The 17,486-nt window shown below is 42.0% G+C and overlaps 1 protein-coding gene across 5 annotated transcripts in view; it reads left to right on the top strand.

The window, feature by feature from the left end:
- Positions 1-201: 201 nt before the first annotated feature.
- The window catches only part of FLRT2 (fibronectin leucine rich transmembrane protein 2), a 58,140-nt gene continuing 40,855 nt past the window's right edge, over positions 202-17,486 (top strand). The window contains exon 1 of one of the 5 annotated variants that reach the window (XM_083863416.1): positions 202-554. The gene's annotated coding sequence lies outside the window, so the exon portion shown is untranslated. The other 4 variants (XM_083863415.1, XM_083863412.1, XM_083863414.1 and 1 more) reach the window with 4 other exon arrangements.

Raw genomic sequence — 17,486 nt, 5'->3', positions numbered from 1 at the left:
CCGGTCCCCGGGCGAGAGAAAGAGCTGCAAAGGGTTAAGCCGCTGACTTGCTTGCTAGGCAAAGTTTGAGGAAGAATATGTCTGAGGCTGGATACGCTGCAGCCCCGCGTTTGAAATGTGTCAGCCTCACTTAGGAGCGCCGCATCCCGGGCTGTCAGCGGTGAATAAGGATGGCTCGGCGATAGCATCGCTCGGCGGTGAGCCCGGGCCGCCCGGGGGGAGAGAAGACAGGAAATTGAGAGGCGTTTAGCCGCTCCAACGGGGTGTTCCTCGGTGTCATCGGTGGGTGTCAGGGTCAAAGGACCGGCTGGAGAAGATAATTTCTGCGGTCAAATGACAGCTTTGGGAAGATAGTTTCTTTCCTCCTTTCCTTGAGAGCAACCTTGGGTGTTGGCGACCATTGGCAGCTATGGAAAACAGAGCCCTCGGTGGTGATCCTTAAGGCAGTACCATGCTGGAGCACAGCCCTTCTGCCACTTTCTCCCCTTTCAACCTGCCGGACCCGGTGGGCTTTGGGTGACCTACCGAGAAGGAACTCGCTTCCTCAGGAGCAGGTAACGCCTGATTAAATCACTTTCTGGATTGACACGATCTTGATTTGACCAAAACGGGTCCTGAGTACCGTTCACTGCTCTGAAGTATAGGCTGGTTGAGGGTGCAGGGACAGGGAGAGGAACAGAAATAATTCCGCCTAATCCCTCTAAGACTGAGAAGCAGAGCAACAACCTCCAGCCTTGCAGAAGTTTTTAACGTTCCCACTTTCCTCCCTGATTAGGGGCACAGAGGACAGAAATGCCGGTGATCGACAATGGCCAGCTCTGCCTTCTGTGCTGACGACAGGTTGCTAGTACGGGGGACATGGGAAACAGAGGGACAGGTGGACTAAACATGAGAAACAGAGGGGGTTTTTTTTTGCCAGAGAATTCACTGGTTCTCCATCAGCTTCGTGAGGGAGATATAAATCATGCTCAAATAAGAGCTCTGAAAAGTATGCAGGGGCAAAGAAACAAAGAGAGAAAGATCTTAAAAAGTCAAAAAAATACCTAGAACATTATCCTTTGTACTCTACGGGGCTCCTGATCCTTTCATCCCTCGGGAGCAGCTGGCAGCTGCGAGCAGACTGGACTGGAGCGCAGGCGGGGCCGCAGGGGCTGACCGCGGGACTGACCGCTGGCACACCTCTCATGGGCCGGGACCCGCGGAGAGCCCCGGGCTGCCGCCCCTCCGTCCTGGGGGCGTAAAGCAGGGAGGGAAGCGAGGTCTCGTCCTTAACTCTCTTCCCTTGCCGAGTCCCCTGAGAAATGCTGGCTACCTGCCTTTCCCCGTCCGTGCCCGCTCCCCACCCCATCCCTCCGCGGAGGTGAGGGCACAAGTCCAAATCCGAGCGGGCAGGCGGCACGGCTCGGCCCGGCCCGGCTCGGCTCGGCTCGGCTCGGCTGAGGGCTGTCCATACGCGGGGACTCTCCGAAGGCCCCTTGAGGGCAGGGGGTGGAGGGCAGGGGGTGGAGGGCAGGGCGGGCGCGGGGGCCGGAGCCGCGCCGAGCACACGGGGCTGGGCTGACCCTCGCCGGGGCTCCTCGGCACGGCTCTATGGAGCCTTTGAAGTCGTGAGTGGTTCAGCCCCGCCAAGCGCAGGGCGAGGGAGGCGCGGAGCTCATAGCCAGTGATTCAGCTTTTGAGGTACCGAGCAAATAGAAGGCACTGAGCAGCCGGGGCTGAGGGGGAAGCCAACCCCGAGGCATTTCGGTTCCCTTTTCTGTTTCCTCGACACATGGCATTGATCAGCTCCCTCTCCTCCATCCCTCCTCACCCTGTTTCTTAAAGTAACTGGCAGCAAAAGCTGTGCTGTGCCTTTTCTTTACTCATGTAGAAGTTTGAGGCAAATTCTCTTGGCACACCCCACGTCCTACCTTGACGGCTGTGTCCTATCGCTCAAGTGCTTCTCGGTATTAAATACCCTTGTCTTTGAGTGGGCTTGCCAGGACAAGGCAGTGGCGAGCTGGACGGCGGGGGAAGGGTTACTCCGAAACCAGCGCAGAGGGCCCGGCGTGCACACACACACACACACACACACACACACACACACACTCATATACACACACACACACTCATATACACACGCGCTGAATGTGTACAGGGGAAATAGGGGGTGTGGGTGTTGTTACAGCTTTAGGGCAAAAGGCGGTTTCTCCAGAGGTTTTTAAGTCTTTATGACTGATGATGAAAATCAGACAGAATACTAGAGGAGGTCCGTCTCTTCCCTGAGGGTCGGAGATTCTTTTATTCTGTGTTATACTGGTACCGCGTATCTAAAAGTTCGCAAGGGAGGAAGGAGAGGAAAAAAAAGGAGGTGGGGGAGGCGGGCTCGGCGGCGGCTGCACATGAAATATCGCCATGTTGGTGGAGAGCACGGCTGCAATTATCGCTGGCGAGGGCATCTCCCAGAGCCGCCGCTCGGGGAGTTTCTCAGCTCAGTTCCCAGCTTCCCTTCCGATAGGCTCCGGTACGCTCCGCGAGCCCCCGGAGCAGCCGTGCCGCCCCGGGGCAGTCCCGCCGCCAAGGACGGGACACCCGCACCTCCTCCCCCGCAGCGCCGGCCCGGCGGGCCCGGCATGAGGCAGGGCGGGAGCGGGGTCTGCACAGCCCGCACGGCCCCCGCAGCGCCGCCCGCCCGGCTCCCAGTGCTGAAAGCGGGCACAGGGCGAGCCCAAATGCGTGAAGCTCGCCAAATTGTCCTCAGCAACACAGGGGTTAAAGCAGCCGGGGGGGGAACGGGGGGACGGGGGGATGACGGGGAGGGAAATAAGGAAAGAAGAAAAAGAGAAAATCTAGCCTGACTTTGCCTCTTGGAAAGCTTTAGGTTGCAGCCCTGCCTTCCAAGCATTCTTTAAACTAGAAATGTGGGAGGGACTCCAGGAGAGAGAGAGAGATGGCTATCAACTGAATTCATTACTGTAAACATCTCCCTGGGGTGTCAGGCAGGGAGGAAAAAAGGCACGACTTACATTAGCAGGGAATAGTGAGATGTGAGGCATCATTACTGCTAAGATCAGCCTGCAATCCCTGCTGGAGGCAGGCGCAGGACCTGGAGAGAGCCAGACACGCTCACACATATACTCACATCCATGTGTCCGATGCCTTCTCCGGCTTACGAGGGTCCTGGGTCGCCGTGCCTGCTCCTCATGTGATCCTTTCATCATTTCCAGAGGATAGAAAAAGAAAAGGAAAGAAAAAAAAAAAAAAAAAGAAAAAAAGAAAAACAAACCCAAAAACCACCAGAAAGAAAGAAAACCCAAGACCAAGCGTAGCCGCGGCTCCCTCTCGTTTATTTTTTTACCGGAGAAGGAGGAGCGGCGGGGGAAAGAGAGAGCGGAGCGAGGAGAGAAGGCGCGTTGGGAATGCCAGAGCCGTGGGCTGCGCGCCGGAGGAGGAGGTGGCGGAGCAGGGGGTAGGACGATGCCGCCGCCCCGTGCGGGCGGAGGAAGGCGCGGGAGGCGCGGGGGGCGCTCGGAGCGGCGGCGGCCGGCGGGGAACGGGCCCGCGGGGCCGGCCGGGAGCGGCGCCGGGCGGAGGGCGGCGGCGGCCACCACCGAGGAGCGGCGCCGGCAAAGTTTTGGTGTGGGGGGCCAGAGGCGCGGAGGGGGATTACGATCGGTGCCGGCGAGGGATTCCCAGACACCGCCAGGTACAGTTGGGATTTCATTCCTCACTCTTTTCCTTTCTGGTAGTTCTAGCCCCGGGCGATCTAAAGGCGCGGTGCCCTTTGCCTTCTCCCAGATGGCAAAGTTGAGGAGCCGGGGTCGGGCTGTGTCAGGAATACCGCCTTAGAGCCCCAGGTCCGCGGCGCCGGGCACACACAAGTGCGGATTTATGAATGGCCGGCGGCAGTGCCAGCAGGCTCCCCGGGCTGTTTAACGCCAGCCCGGGGCTCGGGAGCGGCGCTCGGGGCCGGCAGCTGCAGCGGGTCCGGCTCCCCGGTCCCCTTTCACTGCCCGGCCGGGAGGGTGCGAGCCTGGCCCCCACCCCTGGGGAGGGGAAAGCCGAGCACTATCCTGCGGCAGGGCTCCGGCAGAGCGCACCAGCGCCTCTGCCTGGGAGCTGGTTCGGGGGAGCGGGACCTTTAGAGGTGAGCCTGGCTGGGAAGAGAGAGGCAGTCGGCTTGTTCGGCGCCGCCGAGGGAGTGTTGAGGAATCTACGGGGAGAGCCGGGAGCTGCGCCCGGCAGGAGGATCCAGCAGATCCCTCAGCAGCCTCCGGAGCGGGGCTGGCGGTGAGTGGGTGGGGGCGAGGATCAGAGAATCGGATCGAGACTTCAGAGTACAAAGGAGGGCTCGGAGACCTGACGAGTTAGACGGGGAGCTGACAAATAAGAATAAATACTGCGGGGGGCTGGGTGCGTGGAGATGGTGTGTGAACAAAAAATAGCAGATCGCAAAAGGAAGTCAAGCAGCTGAAAAGATCTCTCTTGAATACGATATAAAACCCCGTGAAAGATAAATAAACAATCAGCAAAGTTAAGAGAATAAGATTCTCCACCTTCTTTTCAGAGTGGGAAGCAGTCAACAGGAGCTTTTAATTAATTTTAATGGAGGAAATCTGTTTTAAGGCTTACAATAAGCTAATAAATCCAAGGCACAAATCCGTGTAAATTCCTGCACTGTGTGTGGAAGGTACTGATTACATTTCTTCAGATACTGTTTTTTTGCAATGCAGCGTTCAGCCAAATAGAAAGGGAGAGTTTCCTTACAGGAGGAGCAGGAAAAGATACTAAAAGCAAGTCAGACCTCTCCCTCTCTACCTCCCTCTCCTCTCTCATTCCTTCCCTTTCCCTCTCCCCCTCCCTCTCCCCCTCTCCCTCTCTCTTTCTCTGAAAGTCAGAGTGTATGTTAAAGAGAGGTTTATTTACTGTAACTAACTTTACAGTGCTTGCAAGGAAATTAAACCAGTTTAGAGGTTGGGATTCATCAGTGCTTGGGTTTAATAAACCCAACTAACCATACAAAACCCCCCACAAATATCCATGGACTTAATTCCTTGCTTCGTTCACTGCCATGGTCTTTCTCCAAGGAAAGATCTTTATGTATTTGTAGTTTAAGACAAAGCTAATTGATTGATTTTCAATATATGTATTTTTTGAAAGGTGAAAAGTTCATCCTGGCATTTTTTCAGAACTCTTAAAAGGTACTATATCTCTATCCACTTCTCTTTTCCTCCTTCTTTGAAAGAGTTAATATATGCAATGTTATCTCTAAGCCATAAACTTTGCATAATGAAAAAGATCTAAACATTGCATAATAAAAAAAGACATAACAGATGTGATTTTGAAGTCATTATTTCTATGTGAGAAAAGTGATGTTAGAATGTTAGTGTTGATCTTGTTTCTGAAAATTACGTGAGGAGAGATTTCAAGAAGCTATTTCAGTGTTTGTTCTGTGTCCTGATATGGTAGTGAGGCAGTTAAGAGACTTTCAGGCCTGGAGTACTGTAGGTAAAACAAGGCAGAGCACTCTGCAAATATAGTGTCTATAAAACTACCTGTGACTAGAACAGTCATCAGTGTTTTCCAAAGTCCAAGGCTTTAGCAAGAGGTGGTGCTGGAATGCACTCAGCTTTCTTATGAGTTGCTTCTCACACACACGTACACCCTATATTTTGTGTAAGGTGATGTTATCTGTCTTTGGCTTGGGGAAGTCTGGATCTAATTTGAGCCACTGTTACAAGTCACATTTATATCCTGGCCTGCTGGAGAGTTTGATTTAAGATGTAGACATATCTCCTTTGCGCAATCCTACACCCTTCCCAGTTGGAATCTGCATTACATAGGCTGTGCTTTCCTTCAAGAATCAAGAATGTGCTTGCATTCAACTGCTTAAAATAGCAGTATCTAAAATGTAGGATGTCATTAGGGCTGACTTCCCTACCCTTCCCACTGCAGAGAAGGAGAGACATAGTTTTTCCAAGTGAAGAAAACAAAAAGGAGTTGAAACAAGTACAACTATCAGGCTTTTCCTGTACTGAACTTTCTATATGAACAACTAGAAAGAAGACACACTTAAGATAATACTGTTTCCAGGAAGGTGAGAGCTTTATTTCTTAATCATTTCTGTTACCTCTTTAATCTCAAAATGAGTGTATTTTTGTCTAGGATACTTCCATGTAACTTTCAGGCTTTCACTAGGCAGATTCAAATCCAGTCCATTAGTGACCTCTATCTGTGAGAAGGGTGTAGTCAATGGTGCTTTTTTCCCTTCACCATAGTGGATTGGAAACACAGACTATAAATTGTTTTAGTCTTTTACTCCTGCAAATCACCTAGGGTTTTTTAAGTTGTCAATATTATATTCGGTGCAAACAATGTGATTTTCTAGTGTTTTAAGGAGGAAGACAAAACCAAACTCCAGTTCCAAAGATGAAAGTGCTTTCAATGTGTTTCAGCTATTCCAGTGATAATATGATAAATATTTGCAAAAATCAGAAAAATAAGAAGTAACCAGTGCTATTGAACATCAGTACTAAGAGAATTGCATTTATATTTGTCTGATGTTTTAATACTTATTCTAAAGCAGGCTGAACCTGCGTGAAATTTTATTGCCCCTCAGTGCTTACATAATTGAAACTTGAGAGAAACTCTCAGATCAGATATACTGTGAGTAGAGTTTATAGTAGCAGGGTGTTTAAAAAATACATAAAAAAAAATTCAGTGCTGTCTATATTAGGCATACATGTCAGAGATCAAGGAAAAAGAGGTCTTTATGAAACAGATGGACTCTTTTAGAGGATTATTAAACCCAGCTTTCCAATACTAATTTGCCTCTTGTTTATATCCACAACTATATTCCATATTTTAGTTAGTGATTGTAAATGGCAGTTAAGGACTTGATCAGCAAAATCTTTGAGTAGATGAATACCACTGTTTGACATTTCTCAGATTGTAGTTGATTACCTCAGCACTTGGTAATGTGATGTTTTTAGGTGTTTCCTTCCCTCCCCCTTGGGCAATCTTTTTAGGAGTCTTTCTGAAAAGCTTTTTATTTATTTCCTCAAGAAACCAAAAGAGTTGGAAACTTGCCTCAGAGGTATAAAAACTGCTTTTTCTTTTTTTTTTTTTTTTAAACAAATATTTGTAATTTTTCTCTTATTAAAAAAAAGTAGAAAAGAATAATATACAATTGTTATTTTTTTAAAGAAGACTAATTTAATATACACTGAAGATATGAGCTTCATTTTCCCTACAGCTTTGTGTAACCCACAGCTTTCAAGTAATTGACTTCTTTTAAAGAAAAACAACCGCAAAAAGATCATCATTAAAATGATGGCATGTTTTATTCATTTATTTTAAACAAACCCAAACCTTAATCCATTGATGATACTAAGGAAAGAAGTGTTTGAAATAAAAGCTCTACTCTGTTTAACAAATTATATTCTAATCACATCAAACAATATGCCCCAGGAATACTACAATTCAATCTGATATATTCAGCCACTGGTGAAAGGTGTTGGGACCTTCTTATCTCTTTCCTTTTTTATTAATTGATGATTTTCTCAGTTAACAGGTTGTTTGTTTGGTTTTTTCTGTCTTTGATTCCTTCTTCTGATGTGGCCCCTTGAACTGTATCAAAATTAAATACTACCAGCAACTTAAAACAAATCCATCATGCTCTATTCAGCATGCCTGAAAACTTAATGATGCAGAACAAGGTCTGTAAAGTTTCCCTTTTTAAAAGAAATCTTGTGTTTCAACTCTACCTAGAAACAGTCTTCTGTATATTTTACTTCAAGCTATGACTGCTTTATTTGGTGTGGATTTTTTTAATAAACATTTTCTAGCCTAGTTTAATGCAAAGATGTATTTAAAAAGGCATATGACACAGAAAATAGTTTATCATTCAAGGGCACTGTCTTTGAAACTGCATAAGTCCTTTCAGACAAGATCCCTTTTTTGGTATACAGGATCAGATAATTGCCAGATTTGGTCCTGCAAAGTGATGGCTTTACTTTGGCCCCAGGTGAGAGGTGACTTGCTTCAAACAGGCCCTGGTCAGTGTTTTGGGGGATCTGCCCCTTACTAAGCAGAATATTAGATGTCACAGGTAATATTCCAGCCTGACTTCTAAGTCAACAGGCAGTTTTCATCACTCTTAAACACCAGCTAAGTATTCACAATATAACTTATCATTTTAATTTTATGCAACTGTTGTGGATTAAAGACTGCAGTCAAAACATATTGAAGAAAAAGAAAAATGTTGAAAGGTAGTTCAGGCTTTATCAATCTGTGGATTACTGTGATGGTCCGCACCGTGTTTTTGCAAATCCTGGCCCAGGCAGAGACATACCTTGAACCATGGAATTCAGTACTTACTTCCTTTTATCATAATTTATTTTTTAATATTACACAGTGAAAATGTCTGGATGAAGTGACAGAAGTTCTGCTCTTTGGTCAAAGTTCTTTATTGTGTCCAAATTGCCATTGGTAATCTAATTATCTAAAAATACCATATAAATATGGAGCTAGTTCCTTCTAGATAACTAAATTAACCTAAAGAAATTCCAAAAATTCTCTTCAGAGACAAAATTTTCCAGATTTTTCTAATGTCTGAGATCTTGTGGGAACATTACAAGTAAAAGATTTTGAAATTCCATATCTGATTTATTAGACATTCATTGTCATGTACATCTGTGTTCAGGAAGATGTGGGCAGGCTGATGCTACACACTTCTGTTGTAGTAAATACTGTAAACTATATGGAATTACTATGTGACCTCTTGAGAGCAGAGAGGGTGGAAGCTCTGAATGAAAAGCCTCATCAGCACCTCCTGAAAGCAGAAATCAGTGTGCTGCAGTGTCACTCCCAGTTCTCACTGGCAGCTTTTGTCATTCCTTCATAAAACCAACAAAGTCAAATTAATCTAAAGAGTAGAGCTTTTTCTGACAGCACTTGCAGTGCTGCAACACACAGCTGCATTAGCAGCCCATACCTGGCCAAGCTGTTCTGTAGGAGTTAGCCAAGAGACATCATCTTTAGAAAGGTTGTCTGTGTGGGAGTGCTCCAGCAGCATGTCCTAGGAATGCTAAGGGGCTTTGGTGATGCTCATGCACAGTCTTCAATCTTCACACAGGTTGCAGAGGATCAAAACGTGGTCAAACTGCAGTCATAGGTTCATCAACTGCAGACCTGTAGGTTCAGAGTACAAATATTTCTTTCTCTTAAGATTTCCTGCATGTTTTTCCTACAGAGAAAGTGATGACCTTTAAAATGTCATTGGAAACCAATGCCAAAAAACCACAATTTTATATCAATATCATACTCACAAAACATGACAATTTATGCAGTTAATTAATATGCAGTTTTGAAAAAGAAATGTAGGTTTTATATGCATATTGCATTTTATCATATATACAGTTTTTCTTTGTGTTACAAATATAGGTGACTGTGACTGTCACAGTCTTCCTCAGCTTCTCAAAGCATATATAATTAATATTAATTCAAAATTAATTTTGTTGGTGAGCTGCAAATCAAATTAAACAATAAGAAAAAAGGTATACTTTTCCTCCAGTGTGTTGGAAATTTGTATACTGGATAAGAAAGCTGAGGTGCTCCCATGAGGTATTGCTCCCGAGGTCAGTGGAAAGAGTCTGTAGCAAACTTACCTGTGCTTATAAAATACAGCTTCACAGCTGAAGAACTGCATTTTAAATTGTTGGACTTGATTCCAGACTCTATCCTTCTCTCTTTCACTGGCAAGTTAATTTCACAGACACTCTTCTCATTATTAGGTATTACTCATGTGAGTAATGATTTAAATACCCCAAAGTGATGTCATTTAGCTGTAATTGAAGATGATACAACTCCAACAGCATGTCTCTGGTTATACTAATGTATATATGCTTTCAATAGGAGTTTCTTCAGGTATGTATAGGAAAACAAGCAATGTAGGTAAAAGTAATTTAAGTTATTAGAATTGTGTCTTTATTAGGATTGTAGCAGTACATATGTTTGTCACAGGCACAGCATACGTATGTAAACTTCTGTAAAAACTTTCCGTAGATGGGACATCGTGTGTGCATATCATCTAATAAATTATGATTTTGGTAGATGAGGGAGATTTAGTGAGCCTGTTTCATGCCTTAAATGCTGACTGAAACCATGTCAGGTGTCTCTAAATGAATGAGTATTTGTTAGCAGTACCTTATAATTTCATTTGTGATCTAGGAAGTTTTTCCTAGGTGGTGCTTATGTTATTGAGAGATTTGCATCCAGCTAAATGTATCATGTTTAACAGTCTTGTTTGTCTGGTTCCACAGGCCATCTCATTAGCTCGTCTAGGTTTAACATTATACTTATCTTTACCCACTCGGCTTTGGAATTAGTCACAAATGCTCCAAGTCTACACATTTCTTGAGCCATATCAGTTGATAAACTTGGTCTTAGGTTTCATAAATTGTTATGTAAAAAAACCAAACGCAAAACCAAACAAAACCAACAAAATCTACAACATTTTGATAGCTGAATTGTTGTTATCTTAGATCCGGTGATTGTAGGACTCCAATTTAATATATTACTGTTCTGGATGCATATTGCATCATATTGTACAGATCTATTACTGTAAGCCCCCATATTATTCATTAGAGAAGAGAAAGTGGAGGCAGAAAAGATAGGAAAGGCTAACCAACAGCTCGCACTTCTCTCTCCAGTATATGCTCATAACATTTTCTTTCCTAATTTAAACTTTCTTTCCTAATTTAAATTTTTTTCAATATTTCATTTTTTTATGCTTTGAACTACCCAGTGACAATTTATTTCCAAAACAAAATAAGTAAACTAAGCAATAAAACATGTTATTATCCAGCCTGATAAATTTTTCCCTCTTTAAAACAGATTTAGTTGTCTAAGAACAAATTTCCTGATGTTGAAGATGAGTATACAGTGGGAGACTGTTAAGATTTAACAGAACATGATCACACATCATTCTCATCTGTATTGCCAAATCCTGTGTATCAAATTGGTATACGCCTAACAGTGAGTTTTGAAATAGCTCATTCTGGCCCTGTGCCATGCTGCTCAGTGAAGAGCTGCTTCTTGAACAGTTCAACAGTAAATTGTAAAATGCATTTTGCCAGTAGAAGTTTTTTTTTTGTTTGTTTGTTTGTGGGTTTTTTTGTGTTTTTTTTTTTTTTTTTTTTAATTTTAGAAATTACTTTCACTGTTCAACAAAACTAATGTCAAAACCTTATTGTTTATCAGTGGTGCAGCAGAATTACAGTCTTTACTCATGGAGAGAAGTATCTACCACTGTAGCTTTGAAAATACTTAGAAAAGAAAGAAGCATAATGGACACCTCTCATTCTGTTAAGAATGTGCACTTGGAATTCCACAGCCAGACCTAAGTCCCTTATAATTGCCCAGAGATGCCTAAGCATCTGTGGAAGAGCATCTGACAGTAATGTTACTCTAGTTCTTTTATCCATGTTGAGCCCTATAAAAATCTCCTTTTTGAAATCTTTTTTATTTATGTGGTATTATGTATTTAAAATTATAAAAATGGAAATACATACATGTGTGGACACACAAAAAAATAGAGAAAAAAAACAACAAAAAAAGATTTTCAAGAGAATTAGAGTGGCAAAAGATAATTTAACTAAATCTATTTCCTTCTGAAGCTTAGTTAGCATCTTCCTTTTTTATTATTTAACTAGGTAATGGGGTGGTGAGTGATACTGCAGAACTTTGAAATGGAAACTCTTATGAGTTTTTCTAATTTGTTTGGTTTTCTACGGCAGTGTTGTCCCTCCACAGTTAGTACAGAACAGTTTTCACAAGTATTACTCTATTCAGTCTTCTACTCAATACAGTCTTAAGAAAAGCATTGAAATTTGATTTAATTTTAAATTCTAGATACAGGGTTCTGTATCCCTTCTTGTGTGATAACCTAGAACCTCAGCTTTTAGTTATGTATAATTCCAGTAAAATGCTGTCATTGAAAACTAAATAAAGACTAAAAAAACCCAACCAAAACCCACTAAAACAAACTCAAAAGCAAAACCAAAGGACACCCAAGCCCACAGTTCAGGAGCTGTGGAAATCTCAATGCTAACAAGATGGTTGTTTTCTGTTCCACACTGGATAATCTTATCTATTCAACTTTATATTTAGTACCACATACAGGTTTGTCTATTATCACAGTAGTCAAACACTCAGTTCTCTTCTCAGATCAGCACAGTGTATCTTTATAAATCTGGAATAAATGAGATGTTAGAGTTGCTGCCAGCAGCTCTGGCAACAGAACTGTTGATCTGCCCAGATTCTCTTTCCTACAAAAATGTCTTATCAGCAGATCCACACATCCTACATGGTGTGACTGCAAATTTACAGATAAGGGGACAGAATGACTGAAAGTGGATGGATGGCATGATCATAAATAGGTCATGAGTTACCAACTGAGGAGCTTGATCCTGAGTACCAGGAGACATAATTATAAATTTCAGAGCCCTTCAAAGGATAAGGAGGTCTCTAGGTAGAAGAGTTTTAACTCTTCACCCTTCATTTGTCCAAAACTGAAAAGTACATAAATCAGTCTGTACGAGCAGAGATGACTCTGAAATTCATAACCACTCATCTCTGTGACATTGATGGAAACTCTATTGAATCAAATGCATAGATATTCTAATTATGAACCTCTGATATTCAGAACTTCCCTTAGGCCATCAATATCTCATATGCAATCATATTTTACAAGCTGCTGAATGATTGTCTGGTTATGCATGTGCTGACCCAGAGAGGGCATCCTCTAGTACAGCCAACCAGCTGCAGAAAGATGATCCTTTTTGAGCGCTAGGAGAATAAACACTTTTAAATTTCAGATAACATCAGTGTCAGTTCACAGGCTGCTTAAGTCTTGTGAAAAAAATACTTGGCAATCTTGGGAAGGGGTGTTTCAATATAGTGCTGTATATTGTCTTGTGTTGATTGATAGCCAATGCTTGTCGAAAGGCATTCTTTTTAACTCTTTTAGTGCAATGCTAGAAGATTATCTCCTGTTTAATACAGTAGGAAATTAAAAAAAATACCTGGAGCCTTGCTATGAAATTTGCCTTCCCACTGTCCGGGGTACTTTTATTGACATGTGTTTGTATGCTGGTAGCAGCATACCACTCTTCTATTTCTCTCTTTCCCCTTTTTTTTTTTTTTTTTTTTTTTTTTTTTTTTTTTTTTTTAAATAGATGCAGCAGCATAGGTTGAATTAGAATTTTTAGTTAGCTCTTCAGCTTAGAAGGATCTTTATTTTAAGCTAGAGTTCATCCTCTTATGTCTGTCATGTCAGGTGCATTGAGGACAAGTATCCTAAAGATACTATCAAAACTGAAATAATAATGCTCATAGAAGCTTTTGTTTTCATTCAAATATTTCTCATATAATTTTTGAAAGTCAGGTATTGAAGTATTGTGCCAAGGGAAGATAAAAGCTGGAAAGGGAAAGTAACTAGAAAATAACTGAAAAACAGGATGGAAGTGAGTAATCAAAATTGCCCAGACCAAATGAAGTCCAGAGATAAACAAGTTCATGTGCAATAGAAAATCAGAATTTCCCTGTGATCACTGTTTTAACCACCTAAGCTGTTATTCATCTGAGAAGAAAATGACTGCCATGACAGGAGGAGTAGGACAGTGCACCTTCTAGGACAAGCTAAGATAGGACAAAAGGATCTGTTGCATTCTCTTAATTGTTTCTGTGGTGTGCATAACACATTTGAACTATCACACAGTTAATGTTCTTTCAGAGTGTGTTACCTGTAGAACAGATCCCTTGCTGGTTTTGTGAGCCGTATTGTTCTTTAGCCTATTCCCTATCCATATTATTCTGTGTTCTCATTTTTGTGTCTTTAGAAACTATACATTTTAACCGTAAGAAAAAACAGATACAGAGTAAAGAGGAGATGTATAAAGCATCTTTAGTGAGATGTGAGAAACTAGTCTTAAATTTTCCTCTCAGGAATGGGTTCATTCACAGAAAGTGTGTTTACATGAATAAATCAAAAGGGAATAATTAATATTACTTGTTACACATCCCATCTGAAAGAGATTAGAGATCCTTTATGTGACAAAAAAAGGAATGAATTAGGGGAGCAATGGGGACAGTGCCATGGGAGCAAATGGCACCAAAGTGAGTCTTTATTATTGTTGTTTATAAGAAATCCGATGAAGGAAATGTTAAGTGTGCACTGTAACATTCAGAATTGTGATGTTTTTTTCTGCATCCTCAGTACATTTATGCTGTCCTGTTGATTAAATCACTGTCTAGGTCAAACATTGATCAAACTCTGTACTGTGGTCTGCAGTATATTTTGCTGCTTGCAGCTGGAGGCAGGGCAGAATTCAGCACTGAACCCAGTGACTCTCCCCTGCAGTCAGGGGACAAGAAGTGGTACAGACTGAGGACTAAACCAGCAACGGCTGCAGAAACTCCCTGTTCATGCACATATGGGAGGGTTGGCATTTCTCTTCCCCCAGGCACACCAAATGCCCACAATCAGCATCAGCACCAAGTCTGAGCCCTTAATATGAAGGAAGGAGATAATACATGGTGAAGGCTATACTAAAGATATATGTCCTTGCTTTGTTAGTGAGGGTGTGCATTTTTTTTACAGTGTCAGCCTTCTCCATGAGTGTTGTGGTAGCAATAATATTTGGAACAACATGTAATTCTAGTTATTTGCTTACATATTATCTTGCAGAAAGTCCAGTAAAGAATCTTACTAGAATTCAGTTAGTGTAACTGTAAAAGGGTAAAAAAAGCTCAGTGGAAAAGTGGCACTGTATGAGTTAACATGTTAGCCCTTTATTCTTTCAGATCAAGCTTCCTGTGAGTAATAAAACACAAGGCAGACGAATTTGGCTGGTCTCAGTCAAGCCTCTCATGGATAGTTGCCCACACGGGAATAACTACTGCATAGATTAGCTCTGTGAATAGTTCCAGGACAGGTGTGGGACTGAACTGCTTTGGCAGAGCTGTGCCAGGGAACTTGTGTGTGATGATTTGCTTGCTGGTATCTGCCTTCCCTTTAGCCAAATATGTTTTTAAGTAATTGATTTTAGGAAATTGGAGAAAACTCACATTTTTTTTCAGATTAGCAAGTACTTTGTTAGACAATTCAGACAAATTAAGTACAAGTGGAAATTAAAATGCCCTTACTAGGGTAAGAAGTTAGTCAACATGTCATTCCTGACAACAAAAACAGTGTCATGGTTCCTGATTCGTATTTCCTAACAGTCTAAAATAAATAACAAAAAAAAGTACAGTATTTTAAAAGCTTTTAGGGGAGTAAATGACACAAGATTTCTCTTGCTGAATACAAAATCTTTTTCTTCCTGTTTGAAATCCAGGCATAATGTTTCATGATCTACATGAAATGAAAGGTGGACTCAGGTAAACCCACCACTATTAACAGAGTGTTATTTTCCAGTCCCTTTCAGAAGTGACAAGATTTGTTAGGTAAGGAAGACAATCTGCTCTTTGACCTCCACATGCTCCTCTTCCTCTGTTCTTACAAAGCAGACGCGAGCCTGTCACACTGTACAAGTCCTTGTAAAAAGCACATTATCAGAAACAAACTCTGCACGATTTTTCCTGACATAAAAAGAGAGAATGTAAACATAAGATAGAAGGAAGAGTTAAGAGCAGCATTTGATCAATGAATTCTGATGCACGAGCAGATTCAGAAAGCTGTTTGATATTAGATGTGTAGTAGCACTTGCGTAAATCAGGGCTTGACCACTTTACAGCTGAATTATCCACAACATAAAACCGAAAATTTCTCAGTTGAGCTCCTTGTTAAAGCCATGACTGTAGGCCAGCCTTCTTTCTTAAACAATAAGGGGAAAGGATTGCAGTCCAGGAGCTGACACTGCTGTTTGTGCCCTGACTTCCTCAGAATCAATAGAGGACCCTGCTCTTCAAATCTCTCACACAAAGTAAATATTTTTTTTCTTGATTTGACTGGAAATGCTTGAGCATGCAATGACTAAGGTCAAGTTTACAGCACTGCTCTAGTTATTTGCCACACAGTTTGGAATTTCAGAGTCCTCTCTGGAGTAATTTATTGAGGCATCTATTTTATACTGCAGTTATGATCCTTATATCCATCTCACAGCAATTGCCATACCCATTGTGACTGACATGTTTTTCATGACATTTTTCATGCATTCCACCATTGCTATAACTAATGTAGCTTGATTTTCACAGGCGTGTGACCATTTTGGGCATGTAACATGGCTCTACAAAATTTACCAGCCTAACCATCACCTCCTTCTGCTAGAGGACTACAAACATAATGGTTTTATCAATGCAACAGTGGACTTTTGCCACTTGCAGTAAATTTCAAACTTAGCAGTTTTAATGAATTAAATAATTTCTCCTGCTGCAGGAGCTCTCTATTGCAGGAGTAGGGAGAATAATGACAGAAGTTCTCTATCAATTTGCCATTTTTAAATTTCAGTTAGGCTTATAGTTGTGCATATTCTGATAATGGTGTTGTGTAAGAAAGATAAGAACAGCTTGAGACTACTGCTGTAATGTTACCGGAGAAAATTCAGTATTGCTGTGTTGCAGTGAATATTTATCCCCAGAATTTACAGTAAGACTTTGCTAGCTGGTAACCAGTGATGTTTTTTCATTCAGGATTTAGTGGCCTTTTTCCAGAACAAATTTCAGTAGTACCCCAGAGACTGTTAATGTCTAATAACAAATATGTCTTTTCGTTAGTCATTGTTTCCTTTATAGAAACTAGTACAATGTTTTGCAACTAGACATAAAACAAAGTGAATAATAATGAGCCACATAGCCTTCTGTTATATGTGATCTTATTCTGCTCATCACTGTATTAATCTAGTGCCAAGATGTAAAACTATAGTGAAAGCTGCCATTACAAAAGTGTTCTGCAATGTTCAATAATATTACATGTCTTTATATCATACGGAGAATTATTAATACTCAACATGAGACCTGGTCAGTCAGAATTGAAAATCTTTAAATTCCCTTCTGATGGTGAAATTCAGGGCAGTGGTTTGTACACACAATAATTTATGGGTGCATTGATCATGTTTATAACTCTGCTGACTCAATACACGTGCACAGTCTAGATAAGTAATTAGCAAAATGACGTAAATTCTGCCGCATATTCCAACTGCAAATAACAATGTTGCAAAAATTACTCCCAATGGATTGTTCTTCTAGAAATGTTATATACAGCATCTCTCTCTCACCCTTGCTCTCTCCCTCACTTTGCCCTTGTGTTGTAACCTCTAATGCTTAAAGCCCTGGATATGCTGAAATCTTGGTCTTCCCACCAAGATTAAAGGGTTGCATTTTCACAGTACTATGATTCCATCTATTTTAACATCTATCAGAGAGGAAGGAGTCCACAAGTTCACTAATAGATATCAGTACAAAGCTGTCATTTTAGGCTGTGGGAAAATGAGATTAGAGCTGATCTG

Source organism: Zosterops lateralis, assembly GCF_965231275.1.
Source record: "Zosterops lateralis genome assembly, chromosome: 6".
NCBI classification, from domain to species: Eukaryota; Metazoa; Chordata; class Aves; order Passeriformes; family Zosteropidae; genus Zosterops; species Zosterops lateralis.
The sequence above is the reverse complement of the archived record's forward strand: the minus strand, read 5'-3'. Positions and strand labels throughout refer to the sequence as shown.